General features: G+C 33.5%; 1 protein-coding gene across 4 annotated transcripts in view; it reads right to left on the reverse strand.

Annotated features, from left to right (window-relative positions):
* The window catches only part of EPHA6 (EPH receptor A6), a gene marked incomplete at both ends in the record, with an annotated part of 853969 nt that overhangs the window by 680993 nt on the left and 159122 nt on the right, over positions 1-13854 (reverse strand). The gene's annotated exons all lie outside the window — the stretch shown is intronic.

Raw genomic sequence — 13854 nt, forward strand, 5'->3', positions numbered from 1 at the left:
TAGAACATGAATTACACCAGAATTTTTCTTAGTTTAAAGGGTCTAGCCTTTTGAAATCCCATGTCAATTCATTCATGACTATGGGTTTCTCCAGGGCGTAGTAGGGGACATAGCTTCCTTGGACATGCAGCTCCCAGCCAAGCACAATTCTTGGAGAAGGGAATAGCTATGAGCCATTGGCAGCCAACACTGAGCAGCTAAGGAATGGGTGCATCTGCTCGGTAAACAGGATATGGTCAGGGAGGACATCTAGAGTGCCATTACATACACTTTTTCATTTAAACAATCATCTGATATGATTATTAGTCCTGTTTGATAATGATGAAATTAAATGTAAAACTTTATATGATTAGTTCAAGAGAAATCTCAAGCACAGGGTACTGCCCAAAATGGAACCCAGGACTTTCACTCTAAAACCAAGTCTTTTATCCATTGAATCCTGCTTTGTACATGCAAAGGGAATCATAAAGAATTGAAGAACCTCCAAGCTGTGGGACAGAAACATTACTCGGTTGCCAATGACATCTTTTTATGTTAGGTAAGGAAATCACAAGAAATATTAAAATGTAAAAACATTCATGACTCAGTTTTTAATAATGATTTTGTTCTGCTCATCATAAAGAGAATCATCATATTAATAATGGAGATAAAACTAGGTAGGGTCCATTTGATGTTTACAACATGACTACAATTATGCTGAAATCTTTGAAGGTATTTTCATATTTAATACTCTCTATAGCCCAATGGGATAGATACTATTGCTGTTCCTATAGATGAAAAAATAAACTACAAAATTTTTTGTCTTGCTCAAAGTCATAAGTTGGGAATTAGCATATTTGGACTTGAACCCAAGTCAGTCTGACACTAGATTTTGTGTTACTAATCAATGCCACTGGCAAAATGAATTAATATATCTAATTCTAAATATAACAAAATGACTCCATTTCTAGGACAAAAGTCTTATGAGAGAAGAATAGAACAAAAGTATCTTAGAAAGTGATAAAACAGTTAATGACATAATCCACACTGTACTTTTGAAGTCATCCTAATTACTGAAATACAGTAAGGATTAAATCAAAGCACTATCATATATCTTGTCATTACAAATGAAAAATTCAGATACATAGCAAGGGACTGAAGAAGAGAAAAACAGATGTAACTCTAAAAGGCAAAATCTGACAACAAATGAAGAAATATCCAACTTTACAAATAGAAAGTTGAGAATATAAAGAAAATTATTTTGGAATATGGAATATGCTACAAAAATCCTGTAACTTTCAAGGTTAAATTCCCAACAATAGAACTACACATAAACAATATTTTTATCATTAAGGCACAATCCATTTCTTTAAATATATCCATTCCTTTTTTTAAATGGAATCTTAAGGGCTGTTATCACAGATTTCTAAATACATGAATCAAATATTAAATAACAAAGAATCAAGGAAAAGTAACATGATACTAGAAGAGGCATATCATTGGTTCAAAATACACTTGGGGGGATATTAAGAAAGAAAAGAATGATAAAAGAGCAACATGCAAAAAGTCCCAGTGGCTATAAAAGTTATGTACCACTAGAGCTTACTCAACTGTTCATTCTATACAAAAGAGAAATTTTATCTGCAAAGCATCCTGCTGAGGGACTTGAATTGCGGAAGAGGTAAGGTGCTCTCTCTAGCATAAGAAAAAAGAAGAGAGGAGAAAGGCAGGGGAAAAGCAACCTGGGAGGGATAAGTCAAAATAACAGTGAAAATTGCTGGTGCTTGTGCTCTTCTTTGGGGGAAAATTGGAGTGCTTTTGACCTATAGCAATATCCTACATAAAGAATTGTTGCACTTGTTTCTCAAAGAATTTCACTTGTATCTAAAAGGATTTTGCAGAAACTCTAAATCTTAACTGAGAGCAAAACAAGGAACATGGTGTTAAAAATAATGAATAGGATTTACATTTATTCTTAAATTATCCTGAGGAGTCTGGCATTATATTCTGGAGATATAATAGTATGTGGAACTATGACTACAATTTTATCTCTTTCAAAATAATTTTTAACACTCACACAGTATAACAGTCGTCAAGGAATTTTTCAAACTGCATTTTGAAAAACCTAAGTTGCTCTGAAGTCCCAGAAAAGTTCAAAGTGAAGTACAAGAGGACTTCTGCATCTGTTTTATATATTGCCATAAACAATTCAATTTGAAACCTAAAATCAGAGCTCAGGGTAGGGGATGGGCATGCGTGCACACATTATTTTTAGTAGCCAGCTTATGTTACTTTGAAAATAACTGGTGTAGGTAATCTACTAACAATAAAAGCTAAACCTGGAAGATTTTAAGCAATCAGGTAAAGGGAAAGCCATCTGCTCAGACACAACTGAATTCTAGATGTTTTAAAACAACAATTCATTGCTGGAGGTAACTTTCAGGAAGGAATAATGCCTTTAAAAGAATACATTTACTGATGCAGAAACTAAAAGAAATTCTAATAGAATCTGAATCTTTTATTTAGAAAACTGGATGAACCATCACATTATACTAAATGGTGTTTTCATGGACAATACATAGTTTTATATATTAAGTCTATAAAAGATGAAAATATTGAGGTTGTGATAAATGTACAGTCATGGCACTGATAATTACAAAGACTGTAAAACTCTCCCCAAGAAACAAAAGTAGAGTTTAGCTTGCTATATCTGTACATATTAACATCTCATTAGAGGTCAGGAAGTAAAAAACTCATCACTAGGATCAGATGATATTTTTCATACAAACATGAAATTATAATTCAGAAATGAATTATACTTTCATTTTTAACAACAGGAGCAAATTGTGTCAGTTGAGAAAAGAATGCTCAAATTGAAACTTGTCAAGAAAGTGTTTTGTTTTTAAAGTAGCAACGTAGAAGGATTAGAACATAGGCTTAGAATACAATCTTAGTGCGTGATACAGAGGGACAGAATTATGGTCAATAATAAGGTTAAAAATGAATTAGACAATAACTAAGGTGAACCCCTTTAAATCCAAAGTCAGAGTTTTTTTGTTTGTCTTTGGTTTTAGTTCATAATAATTCTTAGAAAATGTTATTTGATTTATAAAAACACAAGACACATATATTTTATCATCAAGATTTTCATTACTTCAGAAAGCATGTATTATAGTTTGGGGGGGTGACTAGGCATGATAGCATATTTTTGCATTCTTAGAACTACACAGCTCTGATTTGGGGCTTGTTTCTAATGCAGTCTTATTGAACCTCAATGCCATTTCCATAGTAATGAACTTGGGTTTTTCATTTGTCTTACATTTCAGGAATTAAGGGTTGTTTGTTTGTTTGTTTGTTTGCGGGAGTATCTGAATTGACATTCCATACCATTTTTAATTCTAGTTACTGAGTTAAGAATATGTTCAATTTTCTGTAAAATATGGTCAGCATTATGATACTCTATCCAGTCAAGCACCACCATATGGCTACTACTTTTTATGGTTAAAACCAGAGTGTTTTTATTTGTTTTCTTACTAGTGATCTTTAAATAATTTGTTTTAAATATTGCTTCTGGAATTTTCTTAAAGATCCATGATATATGTGATGATAAATTCAGGATGTTACTTCATTGCTTATTTGTGGTGATAGACTGACTACATTTCACCTACACCATTAAAATTAAGTGTTTCAATTTTTCCTAGATTAAATTTTGTCCATATAATTATCTACACATTTTCTTCAATGCAGAATCATCTGATTAACATCCGTGCACACACAGAACACTTTAACTACTTAAATATGCAACTTAATAAAACAGTGCACATAGTAAAAAGAGTAAATTGTGATCTCCTAAACCAATTCATACCACCCTTTCTGAAAACAGTGAGTCATCAACAGCCTCCTCACACAACTCCTTGCTCAGGATCTTCCATGTTCCTGACTTGAAGTACTGCCACATTCCTAAGAACCCCTTAACTTTTCTTCAAAGTTTCTCAGTCCCTGCTTTTACTCTGCGTAACTTTTATAATAGGTATAACCTAGTAACTGCAGTTCATCAGTATTCTCTAGCTCTTAGGATTTGAATTGGCCACATCATACTTTTTTACGTTAATTAATGCATACATATTTTTCTTAATAAATTACACTCACACACACCCCACAATTCCAAATTTAAAAGGTGGGAAAACTCCCATAATACTCTCATCACATAATACTCTCATAATATACATGAGTCTTATGAAGTCATATCTATAGTTTGTACAATTTTGTATTCTGCTTCTATTTCTTAATTTTAGCCTAACCATAATATTTTGTCTAGTGGACACTTTCCTAGTTCATTCCTTGACTACTTAGGCTGCTTAAAATTCTTCACTAAAATAAATTTATGAGGGTAATTTACAGGGTAATAATTTGGTACTACACGGAAGTTCTAAGAAGTAGCCAAACTTACTGAAAAGAATATACTAGATGCACTGGAAAGGGAATGAGGTTAGGAGAACCTTTAGGGGTAAGAAGAGGGAGGAAAAGATGATGGAAGACTGTAAGGGGTTACAGAAATAGTAGGATTATAACCTTTGTTCTATGGGTCTAACTCTGGATTATGACAAGACATCAAAAAGGTGGTTACTTGGGTTGCCAAACAGACTAGCTTCTACGGATAGAGTGCCTTAAAATAACATTATTAATAACACATTAAAAATGATTTTCCACTTCTGGTAAACTGGAAAATCATCATCACTTTTAAAGCTCTTTCAGAAATTACATTTAATTGTGAAGAGCACGGTAGTCATTCCTGAAAAAAAAAATTTTTTTTCATTTTTTTCTTTGAAGAGAGAGCAGAGAGGGAGAGAGAATACTCCACTGCTAACCACTGTAGCTCAGATAATTCTTCTGAATGTTTTAGGTAATCACAACTATAATTTCCTACTTTGATATTCATGGTAAACACACCACCTATAAAGGAAAAGACCTTTTTTTATTGAGCTCCTATTATTACCAGATACTGTATTCAACAATTAATCTATATTGTCTCATTTAATCCTCCCAACAGTCATAAGGGAGAATAAGTATTATCTTCATCTTGCAAACTAGGAAACTGTTGTTTAAAGTGGTTAAATAAGTTCTACAAATTCACTCATGGAATAAAAACTACAATTTAGTTCTCCCCTATATACCACTAGTTAGTAAATCAGTCTTCAGCTTTTTAATCTCCATACAAAATAAACCAGTTCCTCCAGTCATTCCTCGATGGACCAATAAAGCATGGTTAATCCTACCCTGTATGTACTCTCTAAATTATTTTTTTACTTCCCATTTTTGGAATACCCAACTAACAAATCAAAACTGTGTAATGATGCTGCACACATTTAAAATGCTAGATAGTAACAAAGAAAATTTGGTCACTGACAGTTTTAATGGGAATTCTAGACACCCAGTTCCACTTTGGGACCAGAATATGGGAATCAGGAGTAAGTATGAAGGAAAGAAGTGTGTGTCTGGATTGCATATCATTCTTGATTAAGAATTATTAGAAACAGAAATGGGTCATCAGCAAGATATTTTACCCTAACCACATAATAGTAGTTACGGCCACAAAGCGATGTTAATAAAAATAGACTTTCTTTAAAGACAGTATACCTCTGGGATAGAAGCTATTTCTTCATAGCATTGAGAGGAACTGAGACTATTATAAAGCATTAGAAGGTTGGGTTTTGGTACATTAAACAAGCAACTGGATTCACTTATTTTCAGACAGAAGTTTCATTAACCTGTTAATGTTTATTCATGCTAATTCTTAACAGACTAAAAATAGCTGAATTTCTACTGAGACCAGTATTCGTCAGGCAGCGTCAACACCTTCACTTGTAAGAAGCAGATATAAAGTTTCTCTGCCCAGTTTCAAACCACTAATGTCAGAAGCTTTTGTTTTTTTATCAACTCTCTCTCCCAACCAACTCACTTACTTAATATCACTCTCTCTCTCCTTCCTCCCTAGTAGGATTTTATATTTTTTATTCATTTTTTTTGAAATTTTGCATAATAATAACAGCTAACATGGCAAAGGTTTATAAGGTCAGAGATGCTATACTAAATCCTCTCTGTACATTATCTCACTTAATACTCAAAAAACTTCATGACACAGGTACTGCTTTCTCCCATTTTGCAATGATTGAACAGCTTACTCTTGTGAGTAGCAGAATTGAGCTTGGAACTCAGCCAGTCTGGAACTCTAGAGCCCACATACCTCATCATTAAACCACACTGCCTCCTCTTAAAATTATACCTATGGGGGCAACATTGCCAATTATATCATAACCAACTCCTTACAAAGAATTACTGTTATACAAAAAAACTTCCATCTTGCTGTGATTTCAGAAACCAGAACGCTTGTCGTTGAAGAGTGGTTTGGTTTTTGGCTTTTGGTGTTTTTTAAAGATAATTTTTCAAATGAAACACATTAGAATCAAGAGTCACTTAAAGTAATCTAACACTAAAATAGGAGGAAAAGAGAGGAAGCAATTAGTGAGCAGCTTGCAAATGTTAACTCTTTGCTGGCAGAGACTGTGTCTTATTCAATGTGGTATCTTTGAATATACACTGGGCTCATAGAAGGTGAAACTTCAATGAAACATGTAAACAATTTCGTGAATTTTGAAAATTTCAACTAGATTTTCTTAGGTGTTTTAGATTCTAGTTTTTAGATCCTCAAAGAAAAAAAATAAACAATAAACATTCCTGTGTTCATTCCACACGTGGTTCAAATTCTTCATGTTTGAGAATATAAAATGTTTATTTTTAGAATTTCTTTCAGATCAGTTAGAAATAAAATATGTCAGGATATGTATGCAATTTTAAAGCTTAAAACTGATTTACTCATAATGCTTACTGTTTATAGTCATAAAAATGACAATGTTTTTTATATGAAATCATAACAAGCTACAGTAGAGACCTGCTAATCACACCACCTTACCACCCTTTCCCACCACAGGGATCAATACTTTATTTTGGCTCTAACAGTTTCAAATAAGTAGATATTAAACATATGGAAAACGTGTATTTTGCCATTTGAAAGAAACTGGTGTATAGTTGAAAAATTAGGGTCTTCTCCAATCTACCGTCTTTTCCCTACACTAGGTCTCAGTAGGATGAGAACAGCAGATGGGACCATCATAGAGCATGTTTATTTGTTTCAGGACTTTGATATGCAAATATCTGTTCTAAAAGAATGAGAAATGAACTGACCACCAGATATTCTCATAAGAGAATTCCTCCAAGTAAAAGAGAGACAAAAAGAGAGAGGAGAGGCTCTGAACTCTGAGAGGGATAAGCTTTGACATTTTACTTTCCTATGTAATATACTTAAATGTAAAATATTGCCTCCATTAAAATGCATAAAAAAATCAGTTCCAGGGTATGTTGCAATAGATTCATTCTGTTAATCTTACAGATAATTCTTTACTCAGGCTGATATTTGTCTTTATGAATAATTGAAGTTTGTAGCTCCTTAGAGAGAAAATGGGAGATTTATGTATCTGAGGGTTTTTATCTAAATGAATATAAATAGAAAATAATTTTAAAAGACACACTGTAAAATGGTATTTTAAAAAAACCAAAGAATTTACTTCTAATGTTTACGTACTACAAAACTGAAAAATATATTTTCCCTGACAATAGCTTTTAGTCATATTTGCTTATATCTAATATCTTACAAAGTTAATATATAGTAGTAAAATCAGAACATGAAAAATAGATTTTAGAAGGCAGATTATGAAAACAAAAGTAAATAATAAAAGAATAAAGTCCTTGAAATCTAAGCAGGATTCTGGTCATTAGGAATCCCTTGGGACAGAAATTCAAATTTGAAAAAAACAGATGTAAAGACAAACCAAAATCACAGTGTAAATTAAAATATTTAAATATTAAATATGTAAATTAATTTTTAAAGTTGGGAAAAATAAAATATTGTGCATAACTTGATCTTACAAAACTTGAGAGCATAAATGAATAACTGCATGTAAAACAGAAACAGAAAATGAGAAAAAGTAGAAAATTTTTATACAAAATCCCCATTTTACATAAGATATACACTGTAAAGCATATTATGCAGTAAAATGCTACTGTAACTGAATGTTAAATGGGAATTTTCCCACAGCCACAAATTTCAAGCAAGGCCCAAGCTGAATTTAATCACTGCTAGGAATCTGTACTCCTAATTCACAAACTTTAACTGCTGTGAACTCAAGGAATGGTTTATCAGGATTCACCAGTTTCAATGCCCCCAGTCCTCATAGCAATAATGAGTGATGAGAGAGAATGGTCTTTGGGGGTAATGTGAAGTAAGGCAGTCAAAAGAATCCCTCATAAATTTAAGGTTGCCTAAAATGTTCCCTCAAATTTATCAAATGAGATCTATTCTCTCTCCTAAAATGTTGGTGAGCCTTTGGATCCATAAATAGTTTAATGCTGCCCAGGTGTGAAAATAATGACCAAATCAAGAGATGGAGGTGCTGAGATAAGAAGCACTAGTAAGCTGTCCTCCTATTCTTTGATGAAGCAAGGATATGGTCTTTCCTTGGGTGATATATATGAATAAGGTTCCTCGGCTTAAGCACTCATCAAGTTACCACAAGGAAAAGTCACTTAAGAAGGAGTCTTTTTTTTTTTTTTTGGCTTTTAATGAAGAATAGAGATGAAAGAAATGAAGCTGAATGTTGATCTGCCTCTTCAGTAATCCAAGAAATGGGACACCATTTACATAACTCTCAGAGGAAAGAACACATATACCACACAGGAGAAGCATGGGAGCACTGGGAGGCTAGATACACAGGGAACATCTGTAGTGAGTGTCAGCCTTAGAAGCAGCAACAACCAACAAAAAGAATACTACAATCTCATTGAGTCCTGTAAGAAGAAATCTGTCCACTGTTGCCACATCACAGATGGAGCTGGCATCTAGAAGTGGGAGAGAAAAGAGGTATCTGGAAGCCTAACCACACCCCAGTACTCTCGAAGCATAAAATCTGTCAGCACAGATGGTAACATGTAGGAAAGCTTTGAGTGGAATTTGAGACTGACATTTTAAAATGAATAATAGAATAAAATAATAATCCAAGTGTCTGAAAAGTTATGGCATCTGTCCAAGAAAGAGTCAAAGGCCCCAAGTGAGAAAAAAGGGGAGAAGTTTCATAATAGCTGGGAGGATTATTCAAAAAAACTAAAACAATATCTTATTTAAATAACAATAGGTTGTAACTCTTCTATAAACCAGTTACTCCATTCAGTGGTATATCAGAGTAACATCATTGTGTTCTATCTTTCTGGATATCAGTATGGATCATGTAGTTTAGGTGTACATCACTAAGAAATGGCACAAAAAATGCACTGTTAAAGTGTGTGGCACATCCAGAAATAACCTATGCCTTTCAAGCCAGAGCACTGGAAGAATGCATTCATTCAATAAATGTCTTTTCAATGCCTCATAAGTGCCAAGCACAATTCTGGGTATAATAATCTTGGAGACGAGTGAACAGGGTCAGAATGTCCCTGGTTTCGTCGAGTTCCATTACACTAGGGATAAACCATAGTCAAGGAAGAACTCTCTAAAGAAGTGATATTGCATATAAAACCTGAATAACGAAAAGTCATCAGCCATGTGATGATCTAAGTAGTAGGGAAGGGAAAGAAGGTGTTATAGACTGAATTATGTCCCCCCAAATTCATAGGACAAAGCCTTAACCCCCAATGTGACTGTATTTGGAGTTAGGGCCTTAAAGAAGGCTACAGAGATTAAATGAGATCATAAGGGCATGGTGTCCTTATAAGAAGAGGAAAAGACACCAGTAGCGTACATGTACAGAGGAAGGGCCATCTAGGAACACAGCAAGAATGTAGCCATCTGCAGCCAGGAAGAGAGTCCTCATGAGAAAAGAACACTGCTGGCACCACGATTTTGGACTTCCATCCTCTAGAACTGTGAGAAAACAAATTCCTGTTCTGTAAGCCACCAAGTCTGCAATATTTTGTTATGGCAGCCTTAGAAGACTAATACGTAAAGGGAGATATTTATGTCAATAAACAACTAATGCAAAGGCCCTAAAGAAGGAAGAAGCTTGTAGAACTCTAAAAACTTAGGGATGTAAGCAGGAATACAGTCACATGAAGTGTGGCAGATGTAGGAGATGAAGTTGCAGAGACAGGCAAGAGCTAGACCAAGAGGGCAGGGGAGGACTACTAGGCCATGATCATGAGTTGGGAATTTTATTTTAAAGATAACATGAAGCCAATGGAAGATAAAAGACAAGACCAACCACTCCCAGAAGAATGGATTGTTGGAGTTCAAACATGGCTATTCCAGTCTGGATTTGACCTATGAAGTTAATAGTGATCAAGAGGAAGGAACAGATTTGGGATACATTTTGAAAGTAGGCCTATAGAACTTGCTGATGAATTATGAGAAAAAGTGTCAATTATCTGGCTTTCCCCACTCTGGCTGCAAGTCTCTTCAGTCTAATAGTCAGGGATCACAAGGTTAGAAATCTAGACTGAGGGTTTTTTTTTTTTCTTAATATATAATTTATGATTCATTGAAATGAAGCAAAAGCTTTGTTGACATGATCTAAGCACAAACTTGAATGGAGATTATTCAAATTACATAAATTGAAAAAAAAACAACTCAAAAAACCTAAAGGTGGGTCTTAATACTCTCATCAGATCCCCTTCAGCAAGTAACTTCTTAACCACATGCTTAGAAGAAGTTATTGTATTGGACCAATGTTAATCTCTTCTTGTGTACTGCTCCGAGCTTTTACGCCCTGAGCCTAGATAATAGAATATGCATTTCTTACTTTATGACCCCTACAGGATGATCATAATAATATAATCCCTAACCTTCTATCCTCGTTAGTACTGATGGTTATAGCTTTGTCTCTCCATGCCACACTTTCTTGACCTCTTACCCATGTTCCAATGGACTTAGGTATTGAGCACGCCCATTTCACGTTTTTTGTAAACTGAACTGCCCTAGAAAACGTATTTTTTTCTAGCTTGGCCAGGGTTACATGATATGTTATCTTATCATTTTGAGATAAAGAGCACATCTGTTAACTTTTTGTATGCATTATTCATATTTTGTTATTCTAAGTGGGTTCAGCTCTTCGTATATTTTTAATCACCTGGTATTTATTCTGGGGGTTTGCTGGGGTCACCTGACCTAGCCTGGATTTGGCAGGGCTACTCAGCTTCTGTCTGTGGATCTGGCTAGACTTGGCTGCTCATTATAGTCTGGGCTCAGTCTGCTCCAGCAAATACTAGTAAAGCTCTTCCATGATGTTGACAGAGGTATAACAGAACAAAAAAAAAACCAAGCCAAGTCTCTTGAGAGGTATGCTCCAAACTTGCAAATAACTTAGGTTCTTATCCTACTGGCCAAATTAAGTCAAATTAAGTTGAGGCCAAAGTCAAGGAGTCAGAAAAAATACTTGCTCTTTACTGGGAAGAACTGAAAAGTTACAAGGGAAAGAGAATGAATACAAGGAAAGATGAAGAACTGGGGCCAATAATTCAGTTTGCCAAACCCATATTCAAATGTCACACCTGTACTCATCCTTCTCTAATTATGCAGGTTAAAACAAGTATACAACTAATTATGATAGACACACACTTATTAGGAAAAATAAAAATGTAATAAATATGTAATGTTTAGGTATAATGTAATATATACATACATATAATGTATAATGTAATACATACATACATATATACATATTACTGTAGAGGAGACTGATGAAAAAACAGAATACTCTGAGATCTGCAAAAGGCTCTTTGAGTACTTAGCTGAGTGATGATCAGCACATACATGTTAGGAAAACTCAATGTCCAGGCACAGATGGCTTTACTAATGAATTCTATCAAACACTTAAAAAAGAAATAACACCAATTCTGAATAAAAATTTCCAAAATATTGAAAAGTAGAAATTACTACCGAACACATCTTATGAGGTCAGTACTACTTTGATACCAAAACCAGAAAGAGATATTACAAGTAAAGAGAATTACAGGTCAATAGCTCTCATGTACAAAGATGGAAAAACTATTAAGTTTTTTATAAATATGAAATGCAATCATATTTATAAAGAATATTAAATCATGAAAAAGGGTGGTTTATCCCAGGAATGTAACTAGCATGATATTTAATGGTGAAAATTTGAATGCTTTCATTCTAAGATCAGGAACAAGGCAAGAATGTCTGTTTTTACTATTTCTATTCACCACTGTACTGGAGGATCTGTGAAACAAGGAAATAACAACAACAACAAAATCCAGTTTGGAAAGGAAGAAAAGTTTCTTCATTCATGGATGAAATGAAAATATGAACTAAAAATGTCTATGGAATATATGAAAACATTCTAGAATGAGTGAGTGAATTTAGGAAGGCTACAAGATACAAGATCGATATACAAAAATTATTTGTATTTCTACAACAAACAGCTGGAAATAAAAATTAACAAAACAATATTTAAAATAGTATCAAAATATGAAATACTTAGGGATGAGAACAGGAGACAATCAAAATGTCTATCAATGAATGAATGGATAAACAACTTACAGTTCTAGTGCTCGGCCAAAAAAAAAAATATTGATACATGCAAGTATATGAATGAATGTCAAAATAATTATGCTGAAATTAAAGAGGCCAGGCAGAAAAATGTACACTATATAATCACTGAGATATACAATTCTAGAATATGTGAACTAAAGCAGAGAGACTAATGTGTAGAGCCTTAGTGATTGGCTGCAGGAAGGACAGGGAGAGAGAAATGATAAAGGTGCATGAGGAAATACTGGGGGATGATGGATAGGTTCATTATCTTGATTATTCTGATGTTTTCATAGCCATATATACATCAATATTTAGCAAACTGTACACTTTAAAGTGCAGTTTTTGTATGTCATTATACTTCATAAAGCTGTTATAATGTTTTATATTTATCTCTTGATTTTTAACTAAATTTTATACATTTTATTTTAAAGTAAACAAATCTTTTAAAATATAAATAACTTTCTCTGTTAGAACTTTTTACATTCAGTTTACTTTTCTGAAATTGGAATGTTTACATTAACTAGGAGATAATCTCTATAAGTTTATCTCTGTGAAAACTCAGGTCATTCTTGATGGTAATATATTATTTATTTTTATGCAACTAAAAAGAATGGAAGACCCAAAAAGAGAAAAATCACTTCAAATGATCAAAACAAAAGAGATCTGAAAAATAATATATTTAATAGTTTAAGGGAAAAAATTTAAAGAACAGATTCCTTTTAAAAATACTGCTATTCAGAGAGATGGCTTTGGATGAAAATTGCTGGTTCTAGGCCCTGTTTGGTGAGACAGCAGGAAAAAATAATTTTATGTTTTTACCATCACACTAATTTTTTCAGTTTAACATACTTTGCTTTTGCTTTTCTTACAATATGAGGTTTGACCAACTAGTAAGCCTTTCTTCTACAATACTTTTGATGTATAATGTTACTTTCTTTTTTAACTCCTAACTTTAATTCATAATTCTATGAAAGGGAGTGAAAATGTTGACCAACAAAAGTCAATGATTTGGTAATTGCTTTTTTTTGCCAATAATAAAACTCTTGTCAATAATCTTCAGTTTAATTTACTTATATTGGAGGTTTCATTAGAGCTACTAATGAACTGAGCATCATTTTAATTAGAATTAACACTTTCATCCTTCTTATGAATATATATAAGATGAACTTTGAAATGCTGGCCATCTGGGAAAAGTCAAGTTGTCATAGCAAAATTAAGACATTTCTCATGAAATAGTACTACTCTGTGGACACCAGACAGTAAATGAATAGACATTC

Source organism: Hyperoodon ampullatus (assembly GCF_949752795.1).
Source record: "Hyperoodon ampullatus genome assembly, chromosome: 5".
In the NCBI taxonomy this organism is placed as follows: domain Eukaryota; kingdom Metazoa; phylum Chordata; class Mammalia; order Artiodactyla; family Ziphiidae; genus Hyperoodon; species Hyperoodon ampullatus.